Below are 20,691 nucleotides of genomic sequence, written 5' to 3' on the forward strand. Positions count from 1 at the left end.
CTGGCTGCCTGTCAGAGGCACTGGACCGTGGTTGCTTGATTTGACCTATTGAAGTCTCAGCACAAAGGGGGCACATCCTGACTCTCAAGCTGCCCCCCTCCCATTCCCCCACCCCCAGCTTTTCATAGTGTTCTTGCTAGCAGACTAATTCTTCCTGGCAGGCTAGTCCCACCCACCCCCAGATTATTCTAAAGCACTATCCATGGGAATCTATTGATTCCTAAGGCTAGCTGAGCTGTGCTGTGTGCATAGACAGGGGAGTCAAAGTCCATTCTTTTTTCCTTTAGGAGAAGTGGAAGAAAATGAGAGAATAATAATAATAATTTATTACTTATACCCCGCCCATCTGATTGGGCCTCCCCAGCCACTCTGGGCAGCTCCCAACAGGATATTAAAAACATAATGAAAGATCAAACATTAAAAACTTCCCTGAACATGGATGCTTTCAGATGTCTTCTAAAAGCCAGATAGTTGTTTATTTCCTTGACATCTGGTGGGAGGGCGATCCACAGGGCGGGTGCCACTACCAAGAAGGCCCTCTGCCTGCTTCCCTATAACCTGTTTACTTGACGCAGTGAGTGAACTGCCAGAAGGCCCTCGGCGCTGGACCTGATGGGGATGGAGATGCTCCTTCAGGTATACAACACTTTGAATTGTGCTCGGAAATGTACTGGGAGCCAATGTAGGTCTTTCAGGACCGGTGTTATGTGGTCTCGGCAGCCGCTCCCAGTCACCAAACCTAGCTGCCGCATTCTGGATTAGTTGTAGTTTCCAGGTCACTTTCAAAGCAGAAAACTAAGGCTGTGCACACACAAACACACCTACCCACCATGTTTTAGAGCACCCCAAAGAATTCTGGGAACTGTAGTTTGTTAAAGGTATACACAACAGCTAGAGTGCAGTTGGGTGTGGAAAGTTCCATAGCTACAATCCCAAACCACAAGGAACCTTTCCAGTTCACCCCAGGACAAATGGAAAAGGAGGAAAGAGAGAAAGGCAACACACACAACTCAAGAGCCAGGGAAGGGAAGGAGGAGATGTACCAACCTGTCTTGCCCCACCATCTGAGCAAGGCAGGTTGATACAGTTCCTCCCCCCCCTTAGCCCTTTGTCTTTTGTTTTCTTCCTATCCAACGTTTCTTAGGTGTTTCCCCCTTAGCTTCAGTGGTATTCTCACTGATTCTCACTGATTCAGCTAACCAGGCTTTCCTAAACAGAAGCAACCCATTCCCAGAGCTTCCTAGTTTTGAACTTTATATCCCTCAGAGGAAGTCCTGCCATAGATGGAGACGTGCTGGGACCGTAGTGACTGATCAGCCTCTACAAAAGGGAAGGGGGAGGACTTTAATTTTGTTTGCATTTTAACGAGAAACTCCCCAACTCACGCTTTTCGAACCGGTGTGCAAATCGAAAAGCAGCTAGCCTTCAAAAGTCATACTTATCTAGATTACAGTGGTACCTCTGGTTACGAACTTAATTCATTCCGGAGGTCCGTTCTTAAGATGAAACCATTCTTATCCTGAGGTGCGCTTTTGCTAATGGGGCCTCCCACTGCACGCACACCTCTGGTGCGCGATTTCCGTTTGCATCCTGGGGCAAAGTTCACAACCAGGAGCAGCTACTTCCGGGTTAGTGGAGCTCGTAACCTGAAGCATTCGTCACCAGAAGCATTCGTAACCAGAGACACCACTGTATAATTTTTTCAATGCAGTTCTCCAACCAAAGTTTACCAAAAAAAATGCATATATTGAGGAAAGTGAGTGCAAAAAACAAAAATAGCATACCTACGGAAATGCGTTGTATTATGAAAAACGGCATACCTTAATCAAAATTGCATACCGACACGTGCTCATTAGGAGAAATTTGCATGGAAATGCTGGAGAATTTCCAATATTTTTTAAAAAATAGCAAATTGCTGCAGAGACATTTGGAACCGAATTAAAGATGGGAAAAAGGAGGAACGAGAGAGCCAAGCCTGGCTGTTCTGTCCATTCCTATCTGTACATAACCTCCTGAAGTTTGTTGCTGTTCTTTTGCTGCAAGACAGCTGATCTTTTGACTCCACTTGCAGGCAGCATCCCTCTTAAAACCACAGACAAAGATATTTTCAGAAAGAGCACATCCGCCCAAGATCCTTTAGCTAGAGAGATCAGAAGTCCAACTGGGATTTAATAAGGCAAATCATTCCTCTCGCCTTTCTCCTGCAATCTCTCTTGAACCAGGCAGGCTCAGAATGTTTTGTTCATTTGGAAGGATGAGTCAGAAATACCAGGGCGCTGGGACAGCTACCATTCCTCACAACCACCGCCACCTAATTTTAACCCAGACCGTAGTCCAGGGATAGGGAATCTGTAGCCCTCCATGCGCTGTTGGACTCCCAACTCTCACCAGCAGGGCCGTCTTTAGCATATGCGCCGCCGGGGTGCAAATATCCGCCCAGTGCCCCCAAATTTAGTTTAGCCCCCAAATTAACTCTTATTATGCTTATGTCAGACACCACGCTTATGCCTTAGGGCAGAGGAGTTCGCCAAAGTGGGGAAAAAAACCCTTTTTTGCCATGCCGGTGAGCAGAAGTGACCCTCAGCTCGCCAGCCCCGAAGCCGGCCAAGAAGCAGCCTGTCCCTCTCGGTCTCAGGGTCCAGGAAGGGCAGGCAGCAGGGCACGTTTCCCCTTCCCCGGGATGGCTCTCCGTCGGTGCTTAAGCCTGCTCCTCGGAGCGTGGTGTAGGGGGAGCGAGAGAAGGAGGGTCCCCGGCTGGGAGGGGGGGCGCCTCAAGGAGTTTCTCACCTTTGTGGGTCTGGGCACCCTGGAGCAGGACCAGGAGGGGGACGAGGAGAGGGGCGCCGGCCCCACGGAAGCTGCCCATGATGTGTCTTTGGTAAATGAGCGCACAAAGTCAAAAGTCTTTTAGTGGAACGGTAAAGGTAAAGGGACCCCTGACCATTAGGTGCAGTCATGACCGACTCTGGGGTTGCGGCGCTCATCTCGCTTTATCGGCCAAGGGAGCCGGCGTACAGCTTCCGGGTCATGTGGCCAGCATGACTAAGCTGCTTCTGGCTAACCAGAACAGCGCACGGAAACACCGTTTACCTTCCCACCGGAGCGGTACCTGTTTATTATCTACTTGCACTTTGACGTGCTTTCGAACTGCTAGGTTGGCAGGAGCAGGGACCAAGCAACGGGAGCTCACCCCGTCACAGGGATTCGAACCGCCGACCTTCTGATCAGCAAGTCCTAGGCTCTGTGGTTTAACCCACAGCGCCACCCGCGTCCCTAAGTGGAACAGTAGGTATATATTTTGGTAATACCTAGTTATATATGTATTTTGTTTTTCTAGCTTGATCAAAATTATTTATTATTTCATAACAGGTAGATAGTTAAGCGTATAGTTAAAGCTATGGTTTTCCCAGTAGTGACATATGGAAGTGAGAGCTGGACCATAAAGAAGGCCGATCACCGAAGAATTGATACTTTTGAATTCTGGTGCTGGAGGAGACTCTTGAGAGTCCCATGGACTGCAAGAAGATCAAACCTATCCATTCTGAAGGAAATCAGCCCTGAGTGCTCACTGGAAGGACAGATCGTGAAGCTGAGGCTCCATTACTTTGGCCACCTCATGAGAAGAGAAGACTCCCTGGAAAAGACCCTGATGCTGGGAAAGATGGAGGGCACAAGGAGAAGGGGACGACAGAGGACGAGATGGTTGGACAGTGTTCTTGAAGCTACCATCATGAGTTTGACCAAACTGCGGGAGGCAGGAGTGCCTGGCGTGCTCTGGTCAATGGGGTCACGAAGAGTCGGACACGACTAAACAACTAAACAACAACAACAAGATAGTTAAGAGCTTAAGGCGGCTTCAGCGGTGGGCGCCTAGCACCCCCCCAGAATTCGGCGCCCAGGTGCCCCACACCCCTTGCACCCCCGGGTAAAGATGGCCCTGCTCATCAGACCCGGCCAGCATGCTCAGAGGTCAGGGATGATGGCAGCTGGGCAATGCAACAGCATCTAAAAGTTTCTCCATTCAGGGCTTAATCCATATGATTCCTGACTTTGGGATCTTTTCATTATCTGACTGCTTATTTGTCTAATGGTGCGTTGTCTCTCCAGCATCTCAGGCAGAGATATTTCCCATCAATTGCTGCCTGAAACCTTTAAACAAGAGATGCCAAGATAAGAACCTCGGACATGTAGAAAACTACTGAGCTCCCGAGTGATGGTCTCTCCCCAAAGGGAATTAGACTTACAGTTGTTCGATAATCAGATAGGGCTGCTTCTCAGTTCACCTGAACTGGCCCACTTGGAAGAGGCTGGTCCTGCAAATCTGCTTTGAACCAGCCACAATCTGCACTTGGATCCACCTTTCTCCATGTGGTCTGGTTGCACAGGCTTGCCACAAACGTTGAGTTGTCCGCTCTCAGAAACCAGAGGATGGACTTGGTGGCAGCTTTGATCCGACCCTCAGGGCATGCCTTGACGTTTCTCAACCTGAGAAACATATCCGAACTTCTGCACGGGTATTTTAATCAGGGCCTGGGGCAGGAAACCCAAATTTCACTCCTCCTCCTCCTACTGCGGACTACGGCAATGCGCTCAACGTGGGGCTACCTTTGAAGGTGACCCGGAAACTACAACTAATACAGAATGCGGCAGCTAGACTGGTGACTGGGAGCGGCCGCCGAGACCACATAACACCGGTCTTGAAAGACCTACATTGGCTCCCAGTACGTTTCCGAGCACAATTCAAAGTGTTGGTGTTGACCTTTAAAGCCCTAAACAGCCTCGGCCCAATATACCTGAAGGAGCGTCTCCACCCCCATCATTCTGCCCAGATGCTGAGGTCCAGTGCCGAGGGCCTTCTGGAGGTTCCCTCATTGCGAGAAGCAAAGCTACAGGGAAGCAGGCAGAGGGCCTTCTCGGTAGTGGCGCCCGCCCTGTGGAACGCCCTCCCACCAGATGTCAAAGCGATAAACAACTACCTGACATTCAGAAGACATGTTAAGGCAGCCCTGTTCAGGGAAGTTTTTAATGTGTGACGTTTTAGTGCATTTTTGGTCTCTGTGGAAGCCGCCGCGGGGTACAAATAATAAATTATTATTATTATTATTATTATTATTATTATTATTATCATTATTACTCCTACTCACAAAGTGCCACTCACAGTGTGCTCTCGTGCAGCTCCTGCCCTTTCCAGTGTGTCTTGCTGTGCAAGAGGACGACCTGTGCTGTGTGGCCCAGAGCTATATTTGAAACACACTCTGCTCCAGATTACCATTTTGCCACTGAGCTACAGCCCTTCCCTTAAACTAACATGTCACAGAAAGTGCTTCGGATCATGGGAAGCTGCCTTATGCCGATTCAGTGCTGGCCCATGTAGCTGGTCCAGGATTCCAGGGGCGTGTGTCTCTCCCAGCCCGACCCGGAGGGGCCGAGAACTGAACTTTGAACCCCCTGCCTGCAAAGTGAGCGATCTGCCACTGAGCTGCTGCCCTTCCTAAGAAACATAGCTTGAGGCAGCCTCCTCCGCTTGCCTCATGACAGGGCCGGCACATTCCGTTCACCGCCGCCTCCCAGAGAACGGGAGAATCCTGCTTCCAGAATCCCATGCTGCCTTCCTGAACTATGTGTGTAGACAGGAGACAGCTCCATTTCCTCTCCCCAGCCCCAAAGGGCTGTGTTACCCCGGCTGGGCTCCAACTCCCGTCTCAGAAAACCCGTCGGCTACCTTCCACGGCTGACCCCACGCTCTTCCTTGAATATTCAGGCCCAGAAAGAAAGTCACCCTGGCCTTTCTCCCACTTGCTGGATTCCACCCTTGGGAACCCAGGGGGGTTCCGCCTCCCTGCCTCTCCCCCCCACATGAAATTCCAGCTTCCTTGTGTCTCCCTCTCCCCTCCCAGCTGCTCTCTGAGTCATTTCAGCTAATCCAGCAGGAGACGTCTAGACCTGCCCTGCTCAAGCCTTTGCCGCTATTAAGCAAGCTGTTTAGGGTTGATGTTTTACCTGCCCGGGCCTGCAGCAGCCAGTGCCTGGGTGGCAGGCAGGCAGGCAATCTGAAAAGGACCTGGAGGAGCTCAAAATCTCTCCTTGAGAGCCTATTATTCGAAGGTCATTCCTAGACGTGTCACATGGCAGATCCAGGATTGCATCACCGGGACAGGTTTTGCCTTTGTTTAAAAGCATCCCAGTGGGGAGGGCAGGCTGGATCAGGGCTCTAATGTGGAAGAATAATTCGGTTAACCCTTTGCACCAGCTCTTTTCTCCAATTTAAATTGTGACAAATGCAAAACTGGTCTTAGCTGCATATAGTAGTGCATATGAGACTTTGGTTCCATCTGCACTATGCGTTTAAACCGGTATGATACCACTTTAAACAGTTGTGGCTTCCTGGGAACTATAGTTTGTTAAGGGCACAGAGAATTGTTGGGAGAGAACTACAGTTCCCAGAGTTCCCTGGGAAGAGGGATTGATAGCTCGGTCAGTAGAGCGTGAGACTTTTGATCTCAGGGTTGTGGGTTCGATCCCCACGTTGGACAAAAGATTACTGCATTGCAGGGGGTTGGATGAGATGAACTCTTGTGGTCCCTCCCAATTCTACAATTCTATGATTCCATAAAACACTCTGGTAATTGCACTCTGTGAGGGGAATAGGTGTCTCCAAGCAGCTCTCAGTACCCTTAACAACAGCGGAGGAGGAAGCTGCTCAGGCTGCTGGAGTGGCGCGCTCAGGGCGGCGTGAGGGCGGGGCGCTCCGTGGGGCCTCCAGAGCCTGCCTGCCTCCTCCCACTCAGCCGCACTACAACTGGGGGGGGGGGGGAGCGGGTGGACCGTTTGGCCAGTGCAGAGAGACGCGTGGCTCAGGCATGCTGCAGACCCTACGGTGAATGCTGCCCAGCATTTTGTCACCCCCTCAGTGGTGACACCCTGGGCACCCTCTTTCCTCTGCCCCTGCTTAACAAAGTACAGTTCCCATGATGCTTTGGGGGAAGCCATGGGTGATCATCTAGTCCAGTGTAGTCCAACCAATTGCAATGCAGGAATCTCAGCACGCAGTCTCCCATCCAATTTGGAACCATACCGGACTCTGCTTAGCTTGGCAAACGTTCTAGGTGTTTTCTTGCTGCTACCACTAGGAGGTAAGGGCTGTATTAGTGGTCTGTGGACCTGATTCAGCCCATGGAGCCTTCCCTGGTGAGCTGCCAGCACCTAAATGCTGTTTGGTGGTGGAGGAAGACTGCAGAACACTAGCAGGAGGGCTCAGCACCAGCTGGAATAACAACAACAACAACAACAACAACAACATCCCACCCATCTGACTGGGTTTCCCCAGCCACTCTGGGTGGCTTACAGCATGGCACTGAGCTAAATGGGAAAGATGAGATGACGCTGCCTAATACAGGACTGAAATGAAGAGCGACTCTCACTTCCTTTGGTTTCCAGCAACATACAGTATGCAAAAATGTCTCCCTCCCCTTCGAGTAATAATGTGGTAACACTGAAGAAGAACTGCTGAACAAAACAGAACGAAGCATATATGCTTCAGCCTAACTCCACTTCTAATGCACTGTTATTGCATCACTGAGGTCCAGCTCCCCTCATTGCGAGAAGTGAGGTTACAGGGAACTAGGCAGAGGACCTTCTCGGTAGTGGCGCCCGCCCTGTGGAACGCCCTCCCATCAGATGTCAAGGAAACAAAACAACTATGTTTTAGAAGACATCTGAAAGCAGCCCTGTTTAGGGATGTTTTTCATGTTTGATCTTTTATCGTGTTTTTAATATCCTGTTGGGAGCTGCCCAGAGTGGCCGGGGAAACCCAGCCAGATGGGCGGGGTATAAATAAATTAATGATGATGAAATGTGTCAAAATGCAGCCGCGAAGAGAACCCCTAGTTTGGAAGGGCCCTTTTTCTGTGTCCTCGTGATTCTTGATGTTGCCCAACCTGAGCCTGCCCGCCTGCACAGAAAACCCTTGCCTTGCTTCTTCTTGACCCATCCCTCAAGGTCGTGGTCTTCTTCTTATTTACATCAGTCTTTCTGATCCTTGGAAAATCACTGCCCATGTTCTCCTTAATCCTCCTTCACGCGGGGCTACACCTGCCCCGTTCCTTCAGCTTTTCCTCCGGCGTTAATCATGCATTCCAAACCAGCAATCATCTATGTTGCTCTCCTCCGAATCTTTTCCGGTTTTTTAAGGGCCAAATTAGACATGACACAGGAGATCTGTGCAGACAGGACCTCTCTCTCGCCTGATCTTTAATTTAAGAGTAGCTGAGCGGCAGAGAAAAGCACAGACCTTGCTGAAATGCTAACTGCTCCCTTCGTCTTACCCAAATCTTGGGGGATTTACCCAAGCATGTTGTTGTTGTTGTTGTTTAGTCGTTTAGTCGTGTCCGACTCTTCGTGACCCCATGGATCAGAGCACGCCAGGCACACCTGTCTTCCACTGCCTCCCACAGTTTGGTCAAACTCATGTTTGTAGCTTCGAAAACACTGTCCAACCATCTCGTCCTCTGTCGTCCCCTTCTCCTTGTGGCCTCCATCTTTCCCAACATCAGGGTCTTTTCCAGGGAGTCTTCTCTTCTCATGAGGTGGCCAAAGTATTGGAGCCTCAGCTTCAGGATCTGTCCTTCCAGTGAGCACTCAGGGCTGATTTCCTTCAGAATGGATAGATTTGATCTTCTTGCAGTCCATGGGACTCTCAAGAGTCTCCTCCAGCACCATAATTCAAAAGCGTCAATTCTTCGGCGATCAGCCTTCTTTATGGTCCAGCTCTCACTTCCACACATCACTACTGGGAAAACCATAGCTTTTACTATACGGACCTTTGCTGGCAAGGTGATGTCTCTACTTTTTAAGATGCTGTCTAGGTTGGTCATTGCTTTCCTCCGAAGAAGCAGGCGTATACCCAAGCATACATACCAGCAAAAGCATATAAGGAGAGCCGGCTGGATCAGGCCCCATCTAGTCCACCATCCTGTTCGCACAGTAGCCAACCAGATGCAACTTCAGGCAGTGTAATTAAAGTGGATTTTGGGTGCTCTGCCTTGTACAACAAACCCATTTTGCCCCCCAAACTGAACTTTTTGCAATAGAGAAAGTAATGGCAAAATGCACCAGAGGTTTTTAATATTTGATGTTCTGGTGTGTTTCTGTAAATTCTGTTGGAAGCTGCGCAGAGTGGCTGGGGCAACCCAATCAGATGGGCTGGATAGCTCGGTTAGTTAGAATTGGTGCTGATAACACCAAGGTTGCAGGTTCAATCCCTGTATGAGACTGCTGCATATTCCTGCATTGCAGGCAGTTGGACTAGACGACCCTCAGGGTCCTTTCCAGCTCTACAGTCCTATGATTCTATGATTATTATTACTAGAAAGCATGGGACAGCAATTGCTCAACATCCTATAACCTCAACACAACATCCTATAACCTCCCTGCAAAACTGTCACAGCAAATGTGCAGTAAATAACCAGTGCTGTCTAACCTCCTGCAAACTTTGTGCAAAGAGATCAGGGTGAATCCTCAGATAAGGTAAAGGTAAAGGTACCCCTGCCCGTTCGGGCCAGTCTTGCCAGACTCTAGGGTTGTGCGCTCATCTCACTCTATAGGCCGGGAGCCAGCGCTGTCCGCAGACACTTCCGGGTCACGTGGCCAGCGTGACAAGCTGCATCTGGCGAGCCAGCGCAGCACACGGAACGCCGTTTACCTTCCCGCTGGTAAGCGGTACCTATTTATCTACTTGCACTTAAGGGTGCTTTCGAACTGCTAGGTTGGCAGGCGCTGGGACCGAACGACAGGAGCGCACCCCGCCGCGGGGATTCGAACCGCCGACCTTTTGATCGGCAAGTCCTAGGCACTGAGGCTTTTACCCACAGCGCCACCTGCGTCCCTATGAATCCTCAGATAAACTGGTTCTATGGATGTGTCCCGAGTGCTCTGAACCCTGCGCACATTGGGGCAGGCTTTGAAGTGGACAGCAAACAGTTATTCGGAGACACAAACTGCTTCCTTCCTTTATGCAGTACTAGCGTTCCCTACTACAGGGGTCAGCAAACTTACCGCGCCTCAGGCCGGTGTCTCCAGTGCCGATAACACAGCGGGCCAGAAGGCGGGGGAGCGTGTGCCCATATGCGTACACACACGCTATTTCCAGTGCACTTCCGGGTTGGAGGAGCACCGGAAATAGCTTGTGCTCATGTGCACGGGCCTCCTCTAACCTGGATATGCACCAGAAATAATGCTTGCGCATGCACAAATAACACTTGCGCATGCGCACAAGCTATTTCCGGTGCTCCTCCGACCCGGAAGTGGGCAGCCGCGCAGCGCCATGCCGGTAAGAGCAGGTGACGGCAGTGGGTGGGTGGGGTCGCTGCGGGCTGGATAAACGAGTCCCTCAGGCCTTAGTTTGGGGACCCCTTCCCTGCTAGAAATTCCTGGAGCATCCTGGCAGAAACCTCCCTTTCCGCCCCTTAAGAGCTCTCAAAGCAACTGGCAGCATAAAACCAGGCAAACAGGATCGTAAAAATAATCAATAGCTCAAACATCTCAAGTCGTCATGAAATGCAATAAATAGTCAGCGGTAAAAAAAAAAAAGCAGTAAAAGCATCCAGCAAGCAGCAGGAAAGCAAAAATAAGACTGCCTCAATTCCCATGAGGGAGGCCTTGTGCCATAGTAAGTCATTCTGTTGGTCCCTCTTACTGAGATCATCTGTATGTCAGGCTCTTCATAAGTTCTTAAAAGAAGATTAGACAACATCATGGAGGCAAAGGCTATCGATGACTAACAGCCATGATGGTTACGCTAGAGGCAGTGAGCTTTTGTAGGATTCTCAAATAGAGTGGTACCTCGGCTTACAGACGCTTCAGGTTACAGACGCTTCAGGTTACAGACTCCACTAACCCAGAAATAGTACCTCAGGTTAAGAACTTTGCTTCAGGATGAGAACAGAAATCGTGCGGTGGCGGTTCAGCGGCAGCGGGAGGCCACATTAGCTAAAGTGGTACCTCAGGTTAAGAACAGTTTCAGGTTAAGAACGGACCTCCAGAACGAATTAAGCTCTTAACCTGAGGTACCACTGTATCAAAAAGTAAAAACGAGGACTCCCTGAAAGTTGTTTTTACAAAAATGCCCCCCCCCTCTGTGTTTTATCAATTGACTTGCCTCTAAGATCCAAGACAAAGCACCGCCTTTCAGAAATTACCCCCGGAGGTCAATTGCACCTTTGAAATCCCAGTAATGTCCGGGGAAATCTGGCAGTCCTAGTTTCTGAATGCCAGAGGGGAAGACGGCTCTTGTGCTCAGGCCCAGCTTGCTGGCTTCTCACAGGATGGTGAACTAGATGGGTCTCTGGCCTGATTCAGAAAGCTCTTCTCATGTTCCTATGTCAAGGTCAGATAGCAGTGGTGCAGTCAAGGGCATTTGGGTCTCTCTCCCCTCCCACTGCATTATGAGGATCTCTCTCTCCTGTTATGGCTATCCAAATCGTGAGCCAAAGGTTTCTATTCTCCCAATGTATACCGGTCTTCAGGGCCGGCCCACCCATGAGGCAAGGTCAGGCAACTGCCTCGGGCGGCAGGATCTGCAGGGGCAGCAGTTCCTGCCTGCAAGAAATGCATTGCCCGCTGCAGCCAACTTCTCTGCCAACTAATCAGGATGAATGCTCAATAAGCACCCATGATAGCACCCATTTTAAACCCTCTTCCCTAATTTGAACCAGGGTTTCTTGGGCCACATCTGTAGAACCTCTCTCAGTGCTAGGGCACAGCTCTAAAAGATGTGACTTAATTGCAGCTGTGCCCACGGGAGAAAGTTCTGCGGCACCTTATAGACTTACAGATTTATTAGGGCATAAACGTTTGTAGACTAGATCCCACATCATCTGATGTGCGAAAGCATATGTCACAATAAATCTGTTCGTTTTTAAGACGCCACAGCCCTTTCTCCCTCTCTCGGGTGTGTGTGTTTTGTTGTAACAGATGAACGCAGCTACCCTTCTGGTCGTAATAAGAGCGGCTGTGAGAATATGGAGGTGAAGAGGGGGAGGAGATCAGCACCCACCAGTTAAGAGCAGGAACCTTCCATGCCCTGGCATTTGGGTCTCCTCCGCAGGTTTTCCTTTGAAAACCTGGCTGGCTCCTAAGTTCTGCAAAAGGCCCCCCCCCCCCCATAAAATGAAATAAGTCACGTCCATGTGTATTAATCAGTTTCTCGTTCTGGCTCGTCCATAATCAAAGGGGAAACCTTTGCTGCTGGGAAATGCTTTTCTATTGTCACGCTCTGCCCTTGTGCCAGCTTAGCTTTCACTCTCAGCAATTCTGTAATTTCCAGTCCGGAGAGAGGAGATGCGTTGTGGAAAGCCAACAGGCAGCACAGAAGCAGGATCTAAGTCATTCCTGAAGCCAGGAAATCCTGGGTTTGATAATGGCATGATTCACAAACACACACACACCGCTGCAAGGTCCAGGAAAGTTGTGGACACTATCAAATACCTTGGATGGCCTCTGTAGTGTCACATATCTTTCTCAAAACAAATTCCGGTGGTGTGATATTTAGAACTCTTCTCACTCTTCCCTGCTCAGTAATCTTCACCTTTTCAGATCTAACCTACCGTGAACCATTTGGGGACCTTCTTCGTCTTCTTCCTCCTCCTCGTCCGTATATTTGCACAGTGATAAAGTTACTATTGGTGCTGGAGGAGACTCTTGAGAGTCCCATGGCCTGCAAGAAGATCAAACCTATCCATTCTTAAGGAAATCAGCCCTGAGTGCTCACTGGAAGGACAGATCGTGAAGCTGAGGCTCCAATACTTTGGCCACCTCATGAAAAGAGAAGACTCCCTGGAAAAGACCTTGATGTTGGGAAAGATGGAGGGCACAAGGAGAAGGGGACGACAGAGATGGTTGGACAGTGTTCTCGAAGCTACCAGCATGAGTCTGACCAAACTGCGGGAGGCAGTGGAAGACAGGAGTGCCTGGCGTGCTCTGGTCCATGGGGTCACAAAGAGTCGGACATGACTAAAGGACTAAACAACAACAAAGTTACTATTGCAACTTACCTTAGATCAGGTTGCAAGCCAGCTGTGCAAGAGTGGGGCACCTGTGGGAACTTGTGGGTTCTCCTCCTGACCCACCAGCAAGGTTCGCTGCTGATACCTGCTGTGCCCCCTCCCTCTTTAAACTTACCCCACACTGTCAGGGGTGCCAACTTGAATAAAATATTTTTTTGGGGGGGGGGGAGGATGGTAAGTGCCACCTCTGTACATTGTTGTGCCATGTTAGAAAGCGAGAGCGCCATGGTATCCCAGTTCTTCAGGATCTTGATGAGTGACCTTGAGCTGCCACTCTCCCTTAGCCTAAAAAGGTAAAGGTAAAAGTACCCCTGACTATTAGGTCCAGTCGCAGACGACTCTGGGGTTCCGCGCTCATCTCGCTCTATAGGCTGAGGGAGCTGGCGTTTGTTCACAGACAGTTTTTCTGGGTCATGTGGCCAGCATGACTAAGCCGCTTCTGGCGAAACCAGAGCAGCGCAAGGAAACGCCGTTTACCTTCCTGCCGCAGCGGTACCTATTTATCTACTTGCACTTTGACGTGCTTTCAAACTGCTAGGTTGGCAGGAGCAGGGACTGAGCAACGGGAGCTCACCCCGTCACGGGGATTTGAACCGCCGACCTTCTGATCGGCAAGCCCTAGGCTCTGTGGTTTAACCCACAGTGCCACCCACTGCCTAGCCTGCCTCAGCCTAGCCTGCCTCAAAAGCTTGTTGTGAGGATAAAATTGGGGACAGGGTAGCCTGAGCTCCTTGGAGGAAGGACAGTGTTGTTTACTCAAAGGAAATACCATATTTTTTGCTCTATAAGACTCACTTTTCCCCTCCTAAAAAGTAAGGGGAAATGTGTGTGCGTCTTATGGAGTGAATGCAGGCTGCGCAGCTATCCCAGAAGCCAGAACAGCAAGAGGGATTGCTGCTTTCACTGCGTAGCGATCCCTCTTGCTGTTCTGGCTTCTGAGATTCAGAATATATATTTTTTCCCCTCCTCCAAAAACTAGGTGCGTCTTGTGGTCTGGTGCGTCTTATAGAGCGAAAAATACGGTAACTATCATTCTATTATACAAAGTTCATTGTTGTTGTCGTTTAGTCGTGTCCGACTCTTCGTGACCCCATGGACCAGAGCACGCCAGGCACTCCTGTCTTCACAAAGTTCATTACACATTACTAAATAATAATGATCCCACAACAAATCACTTGTAGTTTAAACAACCACACACATACATGTATTCTCCCACTGTTTATCTCTGTCCGTGTTTTCATTTTCTTCCTCCGTTTCCCACCGTCTTGAATTCTAGTTTATTCCTGCATAATAGAGGGTTGGGCTACAGGACTTTATAATTCTATTATTCTATAAAAGCACCTCCAGCCTCTTGTATTATTATATTTTTTCTTTTACAGCGCCACGCATGCCATGGCATAGCAAACAGCTACAATAAAAGAAAAAGATCTGGAACACTGATTGCTTCAGAGAAACTTTCCTCTCCCTCCTCAGCAGGCTGGAGAAGTGGCGCTTTAAGAACACTTGGCTTTATCTTATCTCTCACAAAGAAATCACAGAGCGATCCTTCCCAGGTTGCCCTTTTCTCTCCAGACAAAAAGCCGGAGGGACGAGAGACCTTTGCCCGGCGACTTTCGGAGCTCAGCTTCGCCTTGGGGTACAGCAGCCCAGGAGGAGCCGCCGCTGCCTCCACCCCCCCCTTCTCTCTCACTCTCCTCTCTTGCAGGCGCAATCCAAGCGCCACCAAACTAGGCGAGGGGGGCCTCTCTTGGGAGAGAGAGAGAGAGAGAGAGAGAGAGAAACTGGCCAACAGCTGAGCAAAAAAGGCGTGAGTTAATTTCAGAGAGGCTGGCGCGGTGGCGAGGCGAAGCGAGAGGGGGCCGGGCAGGAGAGGTGGGTGTAAGAAAGGAAAGGAAAGAGGAGGGAGAGGAGGAGGGAGGGAAGCGCGCGCGTTGCAACGCCTCCTGCGCCAGCCGGCCGCGGGCAGCAGCCGAGTCCCCGCCCCGCCAAGGACGGCCAAGGCGGGGAGGGGAAGAGAGAGAGAGAGCTATGCAAATCGGGCTGGATGAGATCAGCCGGGAGCAACTGGCTGTGCAACTTCGGAGCAGGACTCTTTTCCCTCGCCAGTTGCAAGGCGGCTCGGCTCCGGCTCGCGCTTTTGCGCACGGCAGACGCGCCTTCTCTTTGCGCCCTGGTTCCCGGCTGGATTATTCCTCTTACCAAGTGAGCTCCGGAGCTGGAATTTCTATCTTTCTGTCTTGGCGGAGTTAATTCTCTCTTCTTTCCGCCACATTTTACCCCGTTCTGTAACTGGGTGGATTTAAGCGCTGTTTGAGTTTGAAGAGGAGAACCCAGAAAAGGTAACCCCCCCCCAACCTCTCCACTCCCGAGCGCCTTTTCCTTTTCCTTCCTTTTGTAACCTTGAGCCAGCGTTGAAAGTGAGACGAACCCGGGCGAGGCAGGAGGAGTCCATAATGCAATGAAAACAAACTGGGGCTTCTTCCCAGTTCCTGGTCTGGGCTTGGCTTCAAGCCATTATCACCTGCCGCCTGCTTGCTTTGTATACATACGTGTCAAGAGAAGTGGATTTGGGGCGTCGCGGGGTCTTGAGCTTAGGCAGCGTTGGGTCTCCCCATCGCTTAGCAACAGAAGCTCCTCGGCGTCCGGTTTAATTCCTGGAACGTGCGAAGAAGAGTGTCCCTGGTCATGGGCAGAGTGCCTTTCCCTCACCGTTATGGGCTGCGGCAGACATCGCGAATGGGCTGCGCTTTTGTGTGGCAATTAGCATGCAACCCAACTCGTCCTACCCACAATTGTGTGCACTACTGAATGCGCAGTGACTCGCACATGTATAATATGCGTTCGTTTTCCAGTTCCTTGTTTTCTTTTTTGCTTAAATTTCCCCTGCTCTCAATTGTACGCTGCTCTTGAGCTCTTTCGGAAGAGGGGCGGCAGTGTGGTGTAGTGGTTAGAGCGTGGGACTAGGCTCTGGGCTGCACCTGTTCATGTCGTTGGGGGATTTGCACAAAGAGAGCAGGTGTGTTGGAGTGGTTAGAGTGTTGGTCTTGGACTTGGGGAACCAGGGTTTGAGTCCACCTACCTCACAGGGTTGTTGTACGGATGACATGGAGAGAGGAGAACCATGTTCGCAGCCTTGAAGAAAAGGTGGGAGAGAAATGTAGTAATACATACTGAAATCGCTGCTGGCATTAGTGTACAGATATATACAGTGGTACCTCGGGTTAAGTACTGTACTTCATTCGTTCCGGAGGTCTGTACTTAACCTGAAACTGTCCTTAACCTTTAGCTAATGGGGCCTCCTGCTGCCACCGTGCCGCTGGAGCACGATTTCTGTTCTCATCCTGAAGCAAAGTTCTTAACCTGAAGCACTATTTCTGGGTTAGTGGAGTCTGTAACCTGAAGCGTATGTAACCCAAGGTACCACTGTATTTACATCTAACCACAGATGATTCAGAGATTGCACACTAGTTTGTGGATGTGACTGCTTTCTGTATGGAAGGGTTTATTATTATTATTATTATTACCTGTGAAACATCCCAAGGCAACCCCAGCTAGGTTCTCTCCCCCCTGCCCCCCCTGGTTTTCTGGGGTTAGGGGAAAATAGGTTTCCAAACACCCCCTGCCCAGTACCCTTTATCTGAGACGTGGTGTCATTTCTGATCTGTGTTTCCCACAATGTGCATCTTGTAAAAACTGAGATCAGATTCCACCCTTTGATTGATTTCCCTCTTCCCCACCCCTTTCATCTGGCTTTTCTGACCAAGAGGCTTTACGGCCAGGGGCCTGAAACTCCAGCATGTGCAAAGTTGCCCTTCATTTCCCATTTTTCAGCCGTGACGCCAGCTGCTTTTCGAAAGGCAGGTGGGTTTTGAGCTTTCCTGCTGCTTGCCGATGGATGCAGAGAGAGAACAGCTCTTAACCTTTCCCTCTGGTTCCAAGCAGGGGAATAGAAGTGGCTCTCTTTAGGTTTGGGCATCCGAGAAATGCCAGGATTCTAACAGCAACAAATAATTGCTTGGCGTTTTAATACAGCAACCGTGGACTTGAGTTTAGAAATCAAGACTATTACTATAATGCACCAGGGTTGCAATGCTAGAGATTTATTATGGTGATTATTCAGGGAGAGCACTCTTGAGAAGAGCACTGTGCATACAGACAAGCATTATTATTTTTATTAACAGGGTTGGGGTTCGTCACAACAAGGCAGATTTCTGATGTTTTTAAACCATCTTGTCCTGTAATCACCATGTTTAATGAGACAGCAGCAGTAGCCAGAAGCCCCACATGGTTCACAAGGGGGTTCAAACTGCCAGGGGGGATATTGGCTTGTATCCAACGTTTGTCATACTCAGTGTTCGAAATTTGCCAGGCACGTTTTGCAAGTGGCACGGGTCCAATTGCAACTGCATGGAGATTTGTGGATACCAGGCTGGCGATGGGCATCCCCATCTGGCTGGCCCCTCCAGTTTTCTTAAGCAGGCAAGCAGAGTAGCTTAGTTTATATTCCACCTTTTCCTCCAAGGAGTATATGATTCAACCCCCCCCCCCAATCTTGGTTAATCCCTACAACGACCCCTTGAGGTAGGTTAAGAGGCTGTGAGCGGACCAAGGTCACCCACTGAGGTCACCCTCCTGGGTCCTAGTTTGACACTCTTCTACTTTCTTTGGCGGTCACTCGTAGCCGAGTAAGATTGTCTTCCATAAACACGGTTTTAGTAGTAAGTCCGTAAGTGACTGTGGAGGCCAATTCTGGATCCACACGTCCTTCCACAGTGGGGACATTGGTTTCCGGCGGGAGTTCATCACGGTGTGGATTTGCCAAGCGTGCTTTCCTCTTAGCACGTTTTCCCCTTGCGTTCTGAGTTCCAATGTCTTCAAAGCCCATGATACCTTTGGTAAAGGCTGTTCTCCAACTGGAGCTCTCGCAGGCCAGTGTTTCCCAGTTGTCAGTGTTTATACTACATTTTTTTAGATTTGCCTTGAGACAGTCTTTAAACCTCTTTTGTTGACAACCAATATTACGCTTTCCATTTTTAAGTTCGGAATACAGTGGTACCTCGGGTTAAGTACTTAATTTGTTCCGGAGGTCCGTTCTTAACCTGAAATTGTTCTTAACCTGAAGCACCACTTTAGCTAATGGGGCCTCCTGCTGCTGCTGTGCCGTCGGAGCACGATTTCTGTTCTCATCCTGAAGCAAAGTTCTTAACCCAAGGTACTATTTCTGGGTTAGCGGAGTCTGTAACCTGAAGCGTGTGTAACCTGAAGCGTATGTAACCCGAGGTACCACTGTAGTTGCTTTGGCAGACGATAATCAGGCATCCACACAACATGACCAGTCCAACGAAGTTGATGCTGAAGAATGTTTGCTTCGAAACTGGTGATCTTTGCTTCTTCCAGTACACTGGCATTAGTTCACCTGTCTTAGGTCACCCTCCCAGGTCCTAGTTTGACACTTTCACCACTACACGACACTGGCTTCCTAGAGTATTTCCACTATGGGCAACTATATAAATTAAGCAGGTAAATAAATATGGGGAAAGGAAAATGTTACTTAGAGAAGGATCTGAAATATTTCCTTCGAAGCTTGAATTTGTTTTATTCTGGGTGGTTTCATTTGATGTTTTTAATGTGTTGTAAACTGCTTTGAGATTTTTTCTTTAAAACGTAAAGTGCTATAGAAATAAAATGAATGCCAATACTGGTAATTTCATTCGGAAAGAAGAAGGAGAGCCAGTGTGGTGTAGTGGTTAAGAGTGGTAGTCTTGTAATCTGGTGAACCGGGTTCGCGTCTCCGCTCCTCCACATGCAGCTGCTGGGTGACCTTGGGCCAGTCACACTTCTCTGAAGTCTCTCAGCCCCACTCACCTCACAGAGTGTTTGTTGTCGGGGAGGAAGGGAAAGGAGAATGTTAGCTGCTTTAAGACTCCTGAAGGGGAGTGAAAGGCGGGATATCAAATCCAAACTCTTCTTCTTCTTCTTCTTCTTCTTGGTGCGTAGACATTCTCTGGTGGCGACCCTAACCGTGGTTTAAGGTGCCATTTGGCGATTAGCATAAATCTGAAGATCTAACACTGGCAGGGAAGTAACATGAATAACATGAATAGTGAAGAGCAACTTTGGGTGCATTCATTTCAGGGTGAAACTTAGTTATGTCTGTGTGTGCAGAAGCAGAGAGCGGTCATTCTTTGAGATGGATTAATTCGGGGTAAAAGGGGACACGAGCGTGTTGCAAACAGTATTTAATTAGCCAAAGGACAAGAATCTCAGAGAAGGATTGGGGATCCATGGCAGAGCGCTTTCTTGGCTCAGGGTTGCAGGTTCAGTTCCTAACACTTCTGGTAGGACTGGGGAGATCCTGGGGAGCTTCCACTGCCAGTCAGAGTAGACTCAATAGAAGCTTTCCTTGCTGTATCAGGCTCTGGCCCCCAATGGTTCTCGCAGTGGACAGTTGGAGGCCTTTGGGAAAGAACGCAACATAGGACAAGGAGGCAGCAGCACTGCCAAAAGAAGAGTTTGGATTTGATATCCCGCCTTTCACTCCCTTTAAGGAGTCTCAAAGCGGCTAACATTCTCCTTTCCCTTCCTCCCCCACTACCAACACTCTGTGAGGTGAGTGAGGCTGAGAGACTTCAAAGAAGTGTGACTGGCCCAAGGTCACCCAGCAGCTGCATGTGGAGGAGCGGAGACGCAAACCCGGTTCCCCAGATTACGAGTCCACCACTCTTAACCACTACACCACACTGGCTCTCAAAGTGTTGCTTCCCAGCAACTGAAATGTATTGCAGTGCCTTTTCTGCGTGCCCAAGTTCCCTCCGGCCATCTGCATCCAGCGTTCGGGCTGGTGGAGGCTTTTCCAGGAGGGCAAACGGGTCACTGTCCCACCAACCTCAAGTCCTCTTTAAGTCCCCGTCACCTACATCCAGGGGGGTGAATGAAACTGCCTGCCAGCTTCTTCCTCCCTCTGGACCTCAGCAGGGAGGAGGATTGGGGCAAAGCCAGGATTCCTTGGATGCCGTTGGCTGCAGCTGCACATCCTGCGTGGATTCCCAGCATCCCACCTTACCTGGCTGAATGACACCAGCCAGTGAGGGCCGTGGCTCACACAGCCAAAACGACACCACCCAAGCGCAAAGGGGGTGTCAGTCAGAGACTTGGGGGAACCCTGAGGTTTGTAGAAGTACAATAAATCTTTATTTTGAAGGGGGGGAAGGGGGTAGAAACAACCCAATGCATACTAAGTGTGATGCTGCTGATGGTTTTGTGGTGGTTTTCCATATATCTATCTATATCTACCGTATTTTTTGCCCCATAGGACGCACCGGCCCTTAGGACGCACCTAGTTTTTTTGGGGGGAAATAAAGGGGAAAAAATTTATTTCCCCCCCAGGTGCGCTGCGCTAATCCCGAAGCTTGGGGCATGCGGAGCTCAGCGCGCCCCAAGCTTCTGGGTGCCGGCAAGGTCTCCGCTAGCCGTGGGAGAGCTGGGTCTCCCACGGCTAGGGGATAGCTTCCTGAAGCCTGGAGAGCGAGGGGGGTCGGTGTGCCTGCATTCAGCGAAAGCCTGCATTCGCCCCATAGGACGCACACACATTTCCCCTTCATTTTTGGAGGGGAAAAAGTGCGTCCTATAG

General features: G+C 49.9%; 1 protein-coding gene across 7 annotated transcripts in view; it reads left to right on the forward strand.

The window, feature by feature from the left end:
- DDR1 (discoidin domain receptor tyrosine kinase 1) overlaps positions 1-20,691 on the forward strand; it is a 106,599-nt gene that overhangs the window by 21,437 nt on the left and 64,471 nt on the right. The window contains exon 1 of one of the 7 annotated variants that reach the window (XM_083424895.1): positions 14,590-14,868. The exons of 2 other annotated variants lie outside the window; for them this stretch is intronic. The gene's annotated coding sequence lies outside the window, so the exon portion shown is untranslated. Of the gene's footprint in view, positions 1-14,589; positions 14,869-14,927; positions 15,401-20,691 lie in introns of those variants that run through there. 4 more of the 7 variants (XM_083424892.1, XM_083424893.1, XM_083424889.1 and 1 more) reach the window with 4 other exon arrangements.

This window comes from Podarcis tiliguerta, assembly GCF_965153285.1.
Source record: "Podarcis tiliguerta genome assembly, chromosome: 2".
Classification (NCBI taxonomy): Eukaryota; Metazoa; Chordata; class Lepidosauria; order Squamata; family Lacertidae; genus Podarcis; species Podarcis tiliguerta.